Genomic DNA, 17680 nt, shown 5'->3' on the forward strand with positions numbered 1-17680 from the left:
AGATGATCCGAATTTTTGGAAAAAATGTACTTTTCCCGACCATATTATTTAATTATAATATAATGTAAAACATATGGCGTGAGATAAATTAATAATAGGTTTTTTTTTTTAAATGGATCTGTTGAACTATTATGGTATCATATTACGAGTGTGTGTGTTGTTATGCTGAATGGATATATATATCGTGTAACGACCCGAAAAATTTTGACTATTTAAAATAATAAGGAAGATAGTAAAAGGAAAAAAAAAAAGGGAAATAGAAGAAAGGGAAAAGAAATTTTAAAAGGGTAACAAGCAGGCACTCATCGACGAACTGGATTTTATCATCGACGAGCTATCTTTTAAGCCTCGTCGCCGAGTATGCATGTCTTGTCGACGAGGATTTACCGAGAGAGGTTCTTAAATATTTGAATTTCATTCGACGAGCTCCTGGTTTCGTCCACAAATGGTGTTCTTGGGCTCGTCGACGAGTCCTGATATCTCGTCAACGAGGCCACGTGACAAGTTGCCTATAAATAGGCAAAAATTATTATTTCAGTGAAGGAATTCATTTTTCTTCTGTTTCTCTCTCTAAAAATGGCCCCTCTACCTTCTCTCTTCGAATCCGGTCTGGATTTAGCCTAATTCGAGGATCAGAAGTTATCACGAGACTCTTGGGAAGATTCTCTATAACATAGGCGAAGCAGATTTTCGATTTAGAGTACTTGGGAACCACTCCAAAACCAAGGTATGTAAGATATTTTAGAGTTTTATTATTATTTTGAAATATATGGAACCTAAGAAGTGTTAAATGAGTGTTTTTTTTTTAGATTTGAGTAAGTTGGGATTTTTGGAATACAGGGTCTCGTTTTTATTCGATTTTAGGCAGCATCCTAAGGAGTAGGTAAGGGGAAATACTTTATAACAACTTTTTATTAATTTTTAAATCAACTAAATTTTGGGTATAAAATTCTATATATATATTTGTATAATTTTCTGAACAGTACAGACATTGAAAATATTGTTTTTGATTATATAATATATTAGGATAAATCATGTGGCATGAAAACAACTTTGATAATTAAATGGTTGCGGGTGCTGCTTGATTTTGATTTATGTTCACTTGTGGATATTATTTGAAATGTGAATACTGATTGGTTGTGATGCTATTTGGATGAATAAATTTTGTGAATGGAAATGCGTTGATGTGTTTACCTGTACTGGATGTGTATTGTGTTGTGGTTTGTGTAAAATTGTGATATAACGTTGGCAGTGATATGAGGAGGTCGTTATATCGTACCTGTAAAGACTCGAAAAATTAAAATAATTAGGAAAAATAATAAATAAATAAATTAATATTACTAATCAATTAATTAGTTAAACATTATTAAATTGATGTATTAAATAAATAAATAAAAAGAAATAGTATGAAAGAAATAAAAAAAAACTAATTGAAATAAGATATATATATATAGATAGATGTTTAAAGTTAACTTCTTCCTGAAGCAGAGAAGAAGGAAGAAGTTTGTTTTTTTTTACAAAGAGCTACGTCACCCCCCCCACGCTCGCCTCCGTCTCTCTCTCTCTCTCTCTCTCTCTCTCTCGACGAATTTGCGGCGGATCGGAAAACGGAAGGTGTCGTTGGATTCCTAACTTAACCATCAACATTTCTACTAGAGCAGATTTGTCATGGGAGCAGCGTAGACACCATTCCTGGGGAAAGGTAGATTTTCTCTAAATCCTTAATTTCTTTTTAGATCTTCAGTCAAATCGACGATCAGGCACCACCATAGGGTCCTAGTTGCGATCATCGTCATTTTGATTAGAGTAAATTTCTAATTGCGATTTTCTAGGGCCCACTCCAAAGTGAGAGTGAGATTTGAAGAAATAGGTAGATTGACTATATTTGTGGGTATAACTATTTATTTGGAAATTATGGCCCTAGGAAATATTAAGATAGTATTTTATCTAGAGTTAATTTAATGGAACTAGGATTTTTGAACCAGGGTCCGGGTGAGCGCCGCGGGCATTTGTGTGGGATTCCTGTCGGTGTAGTTCAAAGATTCAGGTAAGGAGAAATTATATTTTAAATCAGATTTTATGAAATTAAAGGTAATAAATTATGTTATATTATATGTATGTTTTGGTGTGAATTATAAAATACCAATCATGTAAACTATGTTTTCTGAGCCTAAGATTGCTTATATAGCTATGTATATATGAAAGTAAATGAATGAAAGTGAAAAGTGATTTCTGAAGAATTATGTAAGAAATGAAATGAATTTTCAGCATATAAATGTTAAATGTGGGTTGACTTATTTTACAGGAATATGTATGAATTTTACTATCAAATTGTGTGGTATGAGATTCTGTGCAAATATATGTTAAATGTATGAGATGCAGGCTAAGTAAGTAAAGTATTGATAATAAAATATGATAAGGACTATGTTGCTTGTGTATTCTAAATACAACCATGTAAATGTAAGACAACTGAAAAGAGCCATATTAGCAGATCTAGCACATTTCTATGTAGACTAACTGATAACAGCTAAAATGAGCTGTAGACTAACTCATGATGGCTAAAGACCAGTTATAGTATGAAGGAAATAAAATGAAAATGTTATGCAATGACAATGGAATGAAATGACAAATGTAAACGAAGTAATGTTGATGATTACGTAAAGTGAAATGCAATGCAATGTTTAAGTTATGAACATGAACAGAAATGTATGATTGATTAATGATAGAAAGAATAATGTATTAAGATATTAGAAGTATCTATGTATGTAGAACACGTTATGATTGGGCGGGGCGTACTCTTCGCTTGAGGGCTTGCTGAGAAAGGTGAGTGCACTAGTAGCTTCAGATGTGGCAGTATCTGCATAACGTACTGGGGTAGAGGGAACCTACTTGTATGGGTGGATAGATTTTCCTATCCTTAGGGCCTTCGCCGGTAAACTTTTGTTGTACTGTGTGAGTATGAGATCAATTTAATACTTGAGGGCTTGCTAAGTAAGGTAAGTACCCTAGTATGCTTCAGTAGTGACCTTTGGATTGCCTAAGTATCAGAGTAGAGGGGTACTACTTGTATGGGTGGCCAATCACCCATATCCTTAGGTAATCTCATGAGTTAAACCTTTGTTTGTGATTAGTAGGTTCAGAAAATGATTTTATTGTTTACAATAACGATTTGCAAATGTTTTTTAAAATGATATCTATTTATCTCATGTTAGCCACACGCTGTTTTAATATGTATATTTCTTCCCTTACTGAGATGTGTCTCACCCGAATATGATTATTTCTTTTTCAAGACATCCTTGAGGTCGAGCTTAGGGAGCTCGAGGGTTGTTAGCCTTTTGAGGATTATAAAAGAAAGGGTATATTTTTTATATACTATGGGGATTGTATAAAGTTTATGTTTTATGTCTTTATGTTTTAAGTCTATTGAGAAAGGAATAGTTGTGAAAATACTGAAATGTTTTGGAGATTTGTGTATATATGGAAATGCAGGTGAAGAATGATTTATTATGGATTATAGTTAGAAATAGTAAACTTTGGTACTATGGTATTATATATGAAGATTATGTTTAAGTTTTTCGCTGCGTATGTTATAAATTATGGATTATCAGGATTTTGTTAGGTATAACGCACCGGACCCGAGATTATGGGTTCGGGGTGTTACATTATGGTATCAGAGCAATGATTTTGGGGATTTTGAGAATTTAGGAAATGATTTATACGAGAGTATATGAATGAGTTAGGATGGAAAATAGGAGATGGGTAGGTTAGGCGTTGAGAAGTAGGTATGGTGTAGGGAAGTATATGATTTTGTCTTATAGCTTGGAGGCAGAAATCCCTTGGCGAACTTCTGTGATTTTTTGATTAAGTTGACGGTTTCAGAAAACCACAGTAAATCCATTGATAGTGATGTTTCCTAGCCATGAGATTGGTCTATATATGGAGATTTTGGATTTTTATTGGATCTAATTTAATGATTATGTTGTTTGGAGTTATGATATGGAATTCTTATCTCTTTTCTGTCCTATTTTTCAGGATGGATCCTAGAGATAAGGACATAGAGGCTGAAGGAAGAGAAGATTCAGATACTTCTAGTAAAGAGGACATTGATACCTCCAAGGTGCTGCGGAGTATAGTCCGCCAGGTTAGGGCAGAGATGAAGAAGGAACCTAAAGAACAGAACTATCCACTTGCAGGTTAGGGCTGTAACATTAAGGAGTTTATGAGGATGAACCCTCCAGCTTTTTTAAGAGGACCTGATCTAGTGGCTACAGAGAAATAGAGGAGATCATGACTGTACTTGACTGCACGAACGAGTAGAATGTCCGTTATGTCGCTTTCAAGATGACTGGAGAGGCAAAGCACTGGTGGCTTTCTACAAAACTGCTAGAGGATCAGAGGGCGGTAAAGATAGCTCTTGCCTGGGAAAGATTCAAGGAGTTGTTCTTTGACAGTTATTTTCCTTCTTCTGTTAGAAAGGAAAAGATTGAGGAGTTTACTAATTTGACCCAGGGGGATATGACAGTTGTGGAGTATGCGGCTAAATTTGTGGAATTGTCGCGTTTCACTCCATTTCTGATTCCAAATGAAGTAAGGAAGGCCAGGAAATTTTAGAAAGGCCTGAGGCACACAATCTATGAGCTGGTGGTTGGGTTTCAGGTCCAGAGTTTTTCAAAATTAGTTAATAAGGTCTCAGTGTTGGAGAAGAGTATTCAGAGTAGCACTGAGTCTTTAGAGCAAAAGAAGAGACCTGCATCATCTAGTTTTCAGTTTGAGGCTAGTCAGGGATCAGCGAAGAAAGGGTAGGAAGTAGTGGGCTCGGTATGCCTGAAGTGTTATAAAAGGCATAGAGGTGAATGCTAGTTTGGCACTCCAAATTGCTATAAGTGCGATAAGCCAAGGCACATAAAAAAAGATTGCCGGGAACCATTGCCTATGGTATATGTTCAGAATCAGGACCCGGGAAAATAACAGGTACCGCTTGGAAGAGGTGCTCCACCCCGACTGTATACACTTTAGGCTAAGGGGGATGCCATCAGGGATGCAAGTATGAGATTATATTTAAGATAAAGATGATTTAATTTAATGATGAATGATTGAACAGTTTATATGATGATTTTAATGTTTATGATAATGTGATTGATTGTGGATAATGTAGTAATTTGGGTGATATAGATATATTGAGATATAATAAGCTAATGAAAGTTTAAGATAAGGAAATGAATGATTAGTTAGTAAAATTTCGAGAACGAAATTTCTTAAGGAAGGGAGAATGTAAAGACCCGAAAAATTAAAATAATTAGAAAAAATAATAAATAAAACAAATTAATTAATTAAAATTATTAATCAATTAATTAGTTAAACATTATTAAATTGATGTATTAAATAAATAAATAAAAAGAAATAGTATGAAAGAAATAAAAAAAAAAAAGCTAATTGAAATAAGATATATATATATATGTTTAAAGTTAACTTCTTCCTAAAGTAGAGAAGAAGGAAGAAGTTTGTTTTTTTTTTACAGAGAGCTACGCCCCCCCCCCCATGCTTGCCTCCGTCTCCTTCTCTCTCTCTCTCTCTCTCTCTCTCTCTCTCTCTCTCTCTCTCTCTCTCTCTCTCAATTTCTCGACGAATTTGCGGTGGATCGGAAAACCAAAGGTGTCATTGGATTCCTACCTCCATCACCGACATTTCTACTGGAGTAGATTTGTCGTGGGAGCGGCATAGGTACCACTCTTGGGGAAAGGTATATTTATTCTAAATCCTTAATTTCTTCTTAGATCTTTAGTCAAATCGACGATCAGGCACCACCATAGGGTCGTAATCGCGATCGTCGTTATTTTGACTGGAGTAAATTTTCAATTGCGGTTTTCTAGGCCCCACTCCAAAGCAAGAGTGGGATTTGAGGAAATAGGTAGATTGACTATGTTTGTGGGTATAACTATTTATTTGGAAATTATGACCCTAGGAAATGTTAAAATAGTATTTTCTCTAGGGTTAATTTAATGGAACTAGGGGTTTTGAACCAGGGTCCAGGTGAGCGTCGCGGGCATCTGTGTGGGATTCTTGTTGGTGTAGTTCAAGGATTTAGAAAAGAGGAAATTATATTTTAAATCAGATTTTATGAAATTAAAGGTAATAAATTATGTTATATTATATGTATGTTTTGGTGAGAATTATAAAATGACTATCATGTAAACTATGTTATTTGAGCCTAGGATTGCTTATATAGCTATGTATATGTGAAAGTAAATGGATGAAAGTGAAAAGTGATTTTTGAAGAATTATGTAAGAAATGAAATGTATTTTCAGCATATAAATGTTAAATGTGGGTTGACCAATTTTATAGGAATATGTATGAATTTTACTGTTAAATTGTGTGATATGAGATTCTGTGCAAATATATGTTAAATGTATGAGATGTAGGCTAAGTAAGTAAAGTATTGATAGTAAAATATGATAAGGACTATGTTGCTTGTGTATTCTAAATGCAACCATGTAAATGTAAGACAACTGAAAAGAGCCATGTTAGCAGATCTAACACATTTCTATGTAGACTAACTGATGACAGCTAAAAGGAGCTGTAGACTAACTCATGATGGCTAAAGACCAGTTGTAGTACAAAGGAAATGAAATGAAAATGTTATGCAATGACAACGAAATGACAAATGTGAAGGAAGTAATGTTGAAGATTACATAAAGTGAAATGCAATGCAATGTTTAAGCTATGAACATGAACAAAAATATATGATTGATTAATGACAAAAAGAATAATGTATTAAGATATTAGAAGTATCTATGTATGTAGAACATGTTATGATTGGGTGTGGCGTTCTCTTCACCTGAGAGTTTGCTGAGAAAGGCGAGTGCACTAGTAGCTTCAGATGTGGCAGTAGCTGCATAACGTACTAGGGTAGAAGGAACCTACTTGTATAGGCAGGTAGATTTCCCTATCCTTAGGGCATTTGCCAGTAAAATTTTGTTGAACTGTGTGAGTACGAGATCAATTTTAATACTTGAGGGTTTGCTGAGTAAGGTGAGTGCCTTGGTATGCTTCAGTAGTGACCTTTGGGTTGCCTAACTATCAGAGCATAGGGGTGCTACTTGTATGAGCGGGTAATCACCCCTATCCTTAGATAATCTCTTGGGTTAAACCTTTGCTTGTGATTGGTAGGTTCAGAAAATGATTTCACTGTTTGCGATAACGATTTGCAAATGTTTTTAAAATGATATCTATTTACCTCATGTTAGCCACACATTGTTTTAATATGCTTATTTCTTCCTTTACTGAAATGTGTCTCACCCGAATATGATTATTTCTTTTTCAAGACATCCTCGAGGTCGGGCTTAGGGAGCTCGAGGGTTGTTAGCCTTTTGAGGACTATAAAAGAAAGGGTATATTTTTTATATACTATGGGGATTGTATAAAGTTTATGTTTTATGTCTTTATGTTTTAAGTCTATTGAGAAAGGAATGGTTGTGAAAATACTGAAATGTTTTGGAGATTTGTGTATGTATGGAAATGCAGGTGGAGGATGATTTATTATGGACTATAGTTAGAAATAGTAAACTCTGGTATTATGGTATTATATATGAAGATTATGTTTATATTTTCCGCTGCGCATGTTATGAATTATGGATTATCAGGATTTTATCAGGTATAACGCACTGAACCTGGGATTATGGGTTCGGGGTGTTATAGTACTTGATATAAATTGTCATATAACGTTTGTAGTGGTATGAGGAGGTCATTATATGGGCGTTTATATGGGGGGGGGGGAGGGTAAAACATTGGCAGTGGTATGAGGAGTTTGTTTTACCTATTTACCCTGAACAAGGTTGTGTGTGTGTGGGCGTGAATGAAGATTGTGTGAGTAATTTTGTGTGGATGGTGATACTTGTGTGGTTATGGACCCTTTGTGGGTGTGATTGAGAAGCTTCTGTTGTAACATGTGTGGTTAAGAAGATTATGTATGTATCCTGTGTGGATTGGGTGTGGTATGTGTACATGTGGAACTTGTGAAATGATTAGTGTTGTTTATGTTTGACTTTAATTGCATAAGTATTTTTGGTAAAGTAGATTACTCCGCCCGAGGGCTTGCCGAGGAAGGCGAGTGCTCTGTTAATTATCTGTGGATACTAGAGCAGAGGGAAGCCACTTGTATGGGCGGGTGACCTTCCCTATTCTCGGAGACTTTACTTGGATACATAACCCGATGACTTACTGAGAAAGGTGAGTGCCCTGGTATTCGCACTAGAGTAGAGGGAATCTACTTGTATGGGTGGGTAGACTTCCCTATTCTCAGGAATTATCTGTAAAAATAATTATGTATGTGTGTATGTGATTGGGTGACAAAAAAGTTGACAATGATGTGATTATGAATGCGTTTTCTTGGCTGCTATTGATAGTGAAATACAACTATGTATATATTTTGTAATTGTATATTGGACACTTCAGCCACACACTATTGTAACTTATTTCTTCCTTACTAAGAGGTGTCTTACCCCAACAAATATTTAATCTTTTTTGGTCTTCTAGGTGATCGAGCTTAGATAGCTCCAGGGCGGGGTTAGTTTTTGTGAGTGGATACCAGAACGGATATGTGTTTAGTTTTATGTTTAATATATATTTTGTCCTGGTTATGTATTATGAAGAATGAGATTGTACTTTATGGGTTTGCATATGTAATTATACAACTCTGATATTTTGTTTGAGGTTATTTAATTAATTTTGCTGCGTGAACGGTATCAGAGACGTATGATTGGTCTCATAACACTTCGGGCCCCACGTGGTGGGTCCGGGGTGTTATAGTTGGTATCAGAGCATAATGGTCTTGCAGACTTTAGGAGGATTAATACTAGAGTATAGGTTTGAGTTGAATAAGGGCAGGAATGGGTAGATTAAGGTATGGACAGGAGTTTGAGTTTGTTTCGTAGCCTGGAGGTAGAAATTCCTTGGCGGACTTTTGTGATTTTCTGAATCAGTCGACGGTTTCAAAAACCCACTTTAAATCCATCGACGGTGATGCTTCCAAGCAGAGAAACTGAAATTTGGAATTCGAATTTGAAGGTTAAGATGATTGTAGATAATTGAATGTTGGATATTTAATTGAGGATTTGGATATTAAATTGTTTTCATGTTTTATGATTATGTTATATATAAAGATGTAGAGATTTTAAATTTGCCTCTGTTCTATGTATATTTAGGGATGGATCCTAGAGGCAAAGGTGTGGATGAAGGAGGAGGAAGCGAGTTGGGAGCTTCCAGCAGGGATGAGATTGACACCTTTTGATTGTTGTGAGGAATAGCTCGTCAGGTTAGGGAAGAGATGAGATGAGACTTCGAGGGATCAAGCTACCCACCAGTGCATTAGGGCTGTACAATTGATCAATTCACCCATCTGAAACCCTCATCTTTTGAGGGTGGTACTCACCCGATTAAGGCTGAGACATGGATGTAAGAGATGGAGAAGATATTAACAATGTTGAACTGCACTAAGGAGCAGCAGGTTCTTTTCGCCACCTTTAAACTGGTAGGAGAAGCTGAACGGTGGTGGCATGCGATGAAGGTGTTAGAGGAACAACGAGCGGTACCTATAACAATGACCTAGGGTCGTTTCAAGTAGGTCTTCTACGACCAATATTTTCCCACCACCACCAGGAAAGTAAAAGTAGAAGAATTTTTCAACTTGACTCAGGGGTGTCTCACTATTCAGAAGTATGCTACTAATTTTTGGAACTTTCCCGCTTCGCACTTTCCATGGTTCTAGATGAATACCAAAAGATGAGATGGTTTGAAAGGGTCCTGAATCAGAGGATTCACTAGCATATGGCGTGTTTGTAGATTCAGGATTTCGTGGAACTGGTGGAGAAAGCTACTGCTGCAGAGTCGAGTTTGCAGAGAGGTGCAAAGGCATCAGAACGAAGGAAAAGGCCTGTGTCTCCCCTCTCCCAAGCAAATGTCAAACAAGGGTCATGGAGGGTGGACAAAGATGTTGTAGGTAAGGGGTCGGAAAGAAATGATTGAGGACGACAAGGCAATTCGTCATGCCCCCATTGCCTAGATGTAACCAGCAGCATTGGGGAGAATGCTAGAGTGGGGGTGTCATGTGCTATAGATGCAGCAAATATGGTCATATAGCCCGGGAATGTCAAGAACCGCCGAACAATGCACCTACTCCAAATCAGAAATAGAGGAACAACCCGGTGCCTTGCGGCGGCAGTGCTTCGACACGTGTTTATATGTTGGGTACACCTGAAGGGGACAACGCTAAAGGCGCAGGTAATATGTCTACGTTAGCATGCGTATTAATTTTGTTTGACTTTGCATAATTCGGTGTTGCATTTGTTTGAATTGATTTAAATGTATGAATGTGTTTAGTTAGCTTTTAGTTGTGAGAAATGGGTGATTAACGAATTTCGAGGACGAAATTCTTTTAATGAGGGGAGAATGTAACGATCCAAAAAATTTTGACTATATAAAATAATAAGGAAGATAGTAAAAGGAAAAAAAAAAGGGAAATAGAAGAAAGAGAAATAAAATTTTAAAAGGGTAACAAGTAGGCACTCATCGACGAACTAGATTTTCTCGTCAACGAGCTACCTTTTGAGCCTTGTCGTCGAGTATGCATGTCTCATCGATGAGGATTTACCGAGAGAGGTTATCAAATATCTGAATTTCGTTGACGAGCTCCCGATTTTGTCCACAAATGGTGTTCTTGGGCTCGTTGACGAGTCCAAATGTCTCATCGACGAGGCCACGTGGCAAGTTACCTATAAATAGGCAAAAATCAGAATTTCAGCGAAGGAATTCATTTTTCTTCTATTTCTCTCTCTAAAAACGGCCCCTTTGCCTTTTCTTTTTCAATCTGGTCGAATTTAGCCCGATTCGACAATTGGAAGCTACCACGAGACTCCTAGGAATATTCTCTATAACATAGGCAGAGCAGATTTTCAGTTTGGAGTACTTGGGAACCACTCCAAAACCAGGGTAAGTAAGATATTTTAGGGTTTTATTATTATTTTGAAATATATGGAACATAAGAAGTGTTAAATGAGTGTTTTTTTGAGATTTGAGTAAGTTGGGATTTTTGGAATATAGGGTCTCGCTTTTGTTCGATTTTAGGTAGAATCCCGAGGAGCAGGTAAGGGGAAATACTTTATAATAGATTTTTATTAATTTTTAAATCGACTAAATTTTGGGTATAAAATTCTATATATATTTTTATAATTTTCTAAACAATGCAGGCATTGAAAATATTGTTTTTGATTATATAATATATTGGAAAAATCGTGTGGTATGAAAACAACTTTGACAATTAAATGGTTGCGGGTTCTGCTTGATTTTGATTGATGTTTGCTTGTGGATACTGTTTGGAATGTGAATACTGATTGGTTGTGATGCTGTTTGGATGATTAAATTCTATGAATGGAAATGCATTGATGTGCTTACTTGTACTGGATGTGTATTGTGTCGTGGTTCGTGTAAAATTGCGATATAACGTTGGTAGTGGTATGAGGAGATCGTTATATCGTACCTAATATAAATTGCCATATAACGTTGGCAGTGATATAAGGAGGTCGTTATATGAGCGTTTATATGGGGGGAGGGTAAAACATTGACAGTGGGATGAGGAGTTTGTTTTATCTATTTACCCTGAACAGGGTTGTGTGTGTGTGGGTGTGAATGAAGATTGTGTGAGTAATTCTGTATGGACGGTGATACTTGCGTGGTTATGGACCCTTTGTGGGTGTGATTGAGAAGCTTGTGTTGTAACCTGTGTGGTTAAGAAGATTATGTGTGTATCCTGTGTGGATTGGGTGTGGTATGTGTACATGTGGAACTTGTGAAATGACTAGCGTTGTTAATGTTTAACTTTAATTGCATAAGTATTTATGGTAAAGTAGATTACTCCACTCGAGGGCTTGTTGAGGAAAGCAAGTGCTCTGTTAATTATCTGTGGATACCAGAGCAGAGAGAAGCCACTTGTATGGGCGGGTGACTTTCCCTATTCTTGAAGACTTTACCTGGATACATAACCCGAGGGCTTACTGAGAAAGGTGAGTGCCCTGTTATTAGCACTAGAGTAGAGGGAATCTACTTGTATGGGCGGATAGACTTCCCTATTCTTGGGAATTATCAGTAAAAATAATTATATATGTATGTATGTGATTGAGTGACAGAAAAGTCAACAATGATGTGATTATGAATGCGTTTTCTTGGCTACTATTGATAGTGAAATACAACTATATGTATATTTTGTAATTATATATTAAACACTTCAGTCACACACTATTGTAACTTATTTCTTCCTTACTAAGAGGTGTCTTACCCCGGCGAATATTTAATCTTTTTAGGTCTTCCAGGTGATCGAGCTAGATGGTTCCAGGGTAGGGTTAGTTTTTGTGAGTGGATACCAAAACAGATATGTGTTTAGTTTTATGTTTAATATATATTTTATCCTGGTTATGTAATATGAAGAATGAGATTGTACTTTATGGGTTTGCATATATATAAATATAGAACTCTGGTATTTTGTTTGAGGTTATTTAATTAATTCTGCTGCATGAATGGTATCAAAGATGTATGATTGGTCTCATAACACTTCGGGCCCCACGTGGCAGGTCCAGGGTGTTACATATCGGGATTACTGTGAAATTATGAAATGATCGGTTCGATATGGGTATGTGAATATGACAGTTTAATTCCGTTAATTCTGGAATGATGAGTTTGATATGTATATGTGAATATGACAGTTTCATTTCGTTTTATGAAAAGTTAGACTTTGCATCGAATTGGGAAATATGAAGTGACTAAATATAAATCCGTGTAGAAGGCCTGTGTGACATATAATTTGAAGTAGAAGGCCTGTGTGACATATAAATCGAAGTAGAAGGCCTATGTGACATATTAATCGGAGTAGAAGCCCTGTGTGGCATATAAATCGGGGTAGAAGGCCTGTGTGATGTCTGTACTGATGCCGATGGTGAGGTATGCTCAGTATAGAAAATTTGTATGTATATAGAAGTGCTATAGAAGTGTGAATTAAATTATCTGTGATATATTGTAAAACCTACATTAGTAGATTTATTATGAACTGCTTTATATTATCTGAGATATGTCATAAAACCTACATTAGTAGATTTATCTGATTTACATTATATCATTTATACCGATGACATATTTATTTAGGGACAATATAATAAATGTATATAAATGATTGTACAATAAAACTGATCTGCCACACACTGATAATATTGTATTCCGTTTTACTGAGAGGTGTCTCACTCCATCGAAATATCAACTTTTCAGGGCCTTCAGGGTGTCGAGCCTAGTAGCTCTAGGGCGGGATTTAAGCGATCTCGTCGAGGGTGAGTGTGGGCAGGATATTGTTTTGTTTATGTTAGATATTTTTGGACATTTTGGGGTGGACACATGTTTATTTTGGGACTTGTTGATGCCAAGGTTGGGTTAGCTCTCTAGTAGTTATGGTTGTAGAAAAATACTTTGCTTTCGTTGTTTATTAATTAAATTATGGACAGTGATATTTTGGACCCCACTGGGTCCTTGATAATTTTACAAATGAGTTTTAAGGACATGTGTTTGTGAATGATGTAGATATGATATGAGATTTTATGTATGTGTTTTTTGAGCGTTACAAGAAGGCCGCGTGAGATTTTGGAAGTCATTGACCAAATACGTGGCCATGTCTTGGGTGAATACAGTTGCACGAGTAAGGTAGATAAGGTGCAAGGTAGTCGTTTAGGTAAGACGAATCACTTATTGTCTAGTCAGTCTAGTGACTAAAGGAGAAGGTCACATGGGCAAAACAACTCATCGTCCCATCATTTAAGAAATTACAAGTACTTACCTAAAAATACAAGAATGGAGATATCAATTATAATAATTTGATTCTTTAAAATTTGAAAAATTTTCAAATTTATGATTAAGATTAATATTTTATGACAACAATTAATGTCTTGAATTTACGAATTATAATCATAAAATTAACATAATTCTAAATAAAAAGAAGTATAAAATATATCTACCCTAAAATGAGCTTCAATCAATTCAATTTATCATCCATGATTACTTTATTTCTCTCTATAGCTCTGTCTCTCTCTCTACTCTTTTGTCTCTTTTCTCCCTCCATCATGTCGTGTCAAATCCATTTGGATAACCATTTTGCTTAACATATTCGACCAACCACGCCCAAAATAGTTATATGTTTCTTTTTCAAATCTCTTGGTCCGTTGGGAAGGCAGAACGTGGAGGACAATAGTCGGAGCAGGAGTGGGTACGTCGTGTTTGGTTGCGGTTAATGTGGCAGTCTTCTCCTCGATTCGCGAGCAGTAACATCGACGGTTTGCCGAACACGCCACAGCCCTTCGGTTTGTGACGTGAGAAGTGAATGCCGCGGTCTGACCCACGGTAAAGTTCACGTCGTTTACTCTCTCTCTCCCCCACCTCCGTCCTTCCAATCTCCTTCGAAGGCGTCCCTCTGACTTCTGGTAAGCACCCTTTTCATACCCAGATCTTCTTTTATCCCTGCTCTCTCTCTCTCTCTCTCTCTCTCTCTCTCTCTGTAGCATTGTGTCTGTATATTTCTGGCGGTTCTTCCCCATCTCTATTAGAAGGATTGACGCAGTTGGGTGGGCTACTCTCCTATTTGCATTAAATTCTTCATTTACTTCGGGTTACTTGCTCGATCTCTCTCTCTCTCTCTCTCTCTCTCTACACTAATTCATCAATCAATTGAAGTTGCTACTTGTGGAAAATAATGGTGCTTCTATACTGTGATTGATGAGATTAGTTATTGGTAGTTGATGTAAACCAGTTTCATACTCGAGTTTTTCTGGGGTTCGTTAGATTCTTCTATTTTTGATGGTCAACGAACTTTGATCTGTCATTCGTTTCTGTTGTTCTTTCTTTTCCCAAATTGCTAAATTGCTGATTTCAGTTTCATCACAGAGAAAGCCGTTAAAATAAAGTGAAAATTACAGTTGGGTGCTTGCTGCTTAGACCTTAGAGCATGGTCGAATAATTTATATTGTTATATGAGCTGTTATTTCTGTTATTTTCTTTGGATTTTGATATTTTTTAAATTTTATAAGAAGCCTGCATATAGTAATATAATTATTGATTTGAATAACTTAGAAGGGAAGTAGCCTGGAAATTGGTCCTATGCTACTGTTAATCTTATATGGTTTCTTTAATTCTCTTTAACAAACAAACCATTGAGCACTCTCTAACCTGCTGTGAAATGTATATAGTAATATAATTATTGATTTGAATAACTTAGAAGGGAAGTAGCCTGGAAATTGGTCCTATGCTACTGTTAATCTTATATGGTTTCTTTAATTCTCTTTAACAAACAAATCATTGAGCACTCTCTAACCTGCTGTGAAGTGTAATTTAACCAAATATGCTCAATTAACTGTAAATTTTTTGATTTAATTTAAAATTCGTATGGAGATATTTTAGTATATTTAAAAGTGGTTATTGAAGAAAGATTTATAGGTATTTGGGCTTAGTTATGATGTAGTTATAGAAATTTTTTCTGGTAGTTATAAGTAGTCTGTAGTCATAAGTTATTGGCCTATCTTGTCATTCTCTTTATTATTCAACAAATATTTATTCAAGGTTATTTAGGCAATAAAAAGTAAACACCTAAGTATTGATTATCGAAGCCCTGTTTCTACATGTATAAATATCATTCCAATCATTTTTAATGTGTCTGTTCTTTTTTTTCAATATCATTGTAGTAGGTGTTTTAAGATGCTACCTTCTTCATTTAGTGTACGACACCTATTGCATGTTCACAAAACAATGTAGGAAGTTGACCAATAACAACTAACAAGGGGAGTGTCAATCTCAAGGGGATTGAACAATGAAATTTTATGATTATAGAATTTTTTCCAACAAACTCTAGAGCAACCAATAATTCCTCATTCCTTGGATTGGAAATGGAATATTGAGGTTGAGTAGCTAGTTCATTGACAAATATGTATGCCTTAATAGTTGGCAATTCATCTTGAAGTTCATTGCAAGTCTTAACAACCAAGTTTGATGGAAATTCAAGGTCCATTTCTAGCCAAAAGGCTGTGGAGGGTTACCGAAGACAAGTTTGAGGCCTTATTTTGATAAGAAGAATCATGAATCATGTCCAGTGAAGAATCAAAAAAATGTGCACTAACAATATGCAAATTATTTATGCAGTCACGATATTTAGTTATGCAACAATTTGCATAGGAACTTTTGATATTTGATTGTTTATCCTCAACACTTTGAGTTTTCTCTTTAACATCATGGGTGGGTCTAAGCTTATCTAGTTTGAACATTGAGAAATTGATGTAGACTGATAAATTTAAGGTAATAATTGGGGACAGTAGAAGAAAGTTGCCTAAGATTACTCAGTTGGCCACTAATTGCTCCTTGTAAGAATGTGGGGCATAGTCTCAAAATGTATCTTATTTTGGACTATGAGGTAATGTGAGATTCTCCATGATAGTATTTGTTTGCCAATTTGCTTTTCTAAACAAAGAAGTTTTGATTTAGCCAAGTAGATAATCTAGTGGTCAAACATTCCACACCAATAGAAATAATTCTCCATGTCAACCCACCAATCTAAGAAAAAATGAGGGCTTGAACCATCATCTAAGACGTCTAGGTTATCAATTGATGAGAGTTGCCAACTAGGTGGGAACTAGATGTTGGGAATTGACTCATGAATTATTTTAAATGGGAGAGAAAATATGGACCAATGCAAATTCAATCAAGTACCAATTAGATAAGTAACATTAAATCAATTTTTATGAAATCCAACTAGTGCAAGGTTATGCAGCATTACCAAAAGGTCCTTGTGCTGAGTTTTAAGAGATTCTTCAAATATTTCACTTCAGTTTGTCGTGGATGCTCAAAGAAAACTCCACTAATAAACTTGAAAAATGGTGTTGGCACACTGAATTTGTCCTCAAAATTCCACGCCTAGGCCTCAATCTGAATGCTGGCAGATATTCAGAACACTGAAATTTGCATTGACAGTCCAATATCTTGCAGTATAGGTCTGAATATCTTGAAGATGAGTCAATACATATTGTGGCTAAAGTGCTAAACACAATTTCTCGCAATTTTGGAAAATGCAGAAAAGTCTGGCATTTTCACCCATGCGCTGGGGGTCGCCTGTGCATGGGGTGTTATGTGCTGCTGGGGAGGTTCTTTTGGCGATGATATTCATAACAGATGCTACGGATTTTTTTAAGGGTGGTCAGCCAGTTTGGCTGGCAAGTGGGGCTTCAATGATGGTTGGATGGTATGAAATTTTAGGGGATGGGGTTTTGGGGGGTTTTTGTTTATAATGACGAGGGAGGTGTTGTAAAGTTCTGTTTAGAAATTGGTGTTCAAATTTCAGGGATCTGACCATAATTTTTGGAGAGGTTATAGATGACGAACATTGACCTGGTAAGGGGCCAATTGATTTTCGCTCCAAATAGGAAAGTGTTCTAGGTGCCTTTGTTTTCCACTCTTTTGAGTTGTGTCAAGACCAAAATAATAATTTGAACAGGGAATTCTCTCTTAATGAATTTGATGATTAGGTGTATTTCTTGGGGGACTATCTTCGGTGGTATGGCATGAATGAGACTTGAAAGTTGTATTTGGTTGAATTGGATATGAAGGAAACTACAT

General features: G+C 36.1%; 1 protein-coding gene across 2 annotated transcripts in view; it reads left to right on the top strand.

Moving 5' to 3' along the window:
• The first annotated feature begins 14213 nt into the window (after positions 1 to 14213).
• LOC131146539 (uncharacterized) overlaps positions 14214 to 17680 on the top strand; it is a 31573-nt gene continuing 28106 nt past the window's right edge. Inside the window, exon 1 of one of the 2 annotated variants that reach the window (XM_058096184.1) lies at positions 14214 to 14505. The gene's annotated coding sequence lies outside the window, so the exon portion shown is untranslated. Of the gene's footprint in view, positions 14647 to 17680 lie in introns of both variants that reach the window. The other variant, XM_058096183.1, reaches the window with a different exon arrangement.

The sequence above is a fragment of the Malania oleifera genome, chromosome 13, assembly GCF_029873635.1.
Source record: "Malania oleifera isolate guangnan ecotype guangnan chromosome 13, ASM2987363v1, whole genome shotgun sequence".
NCBI lineage: Eukaryota > Viridiplantae > Streptophyta > Magnoliopsida > Santalales > Ximeniaceae > Malania > Malania oleifera.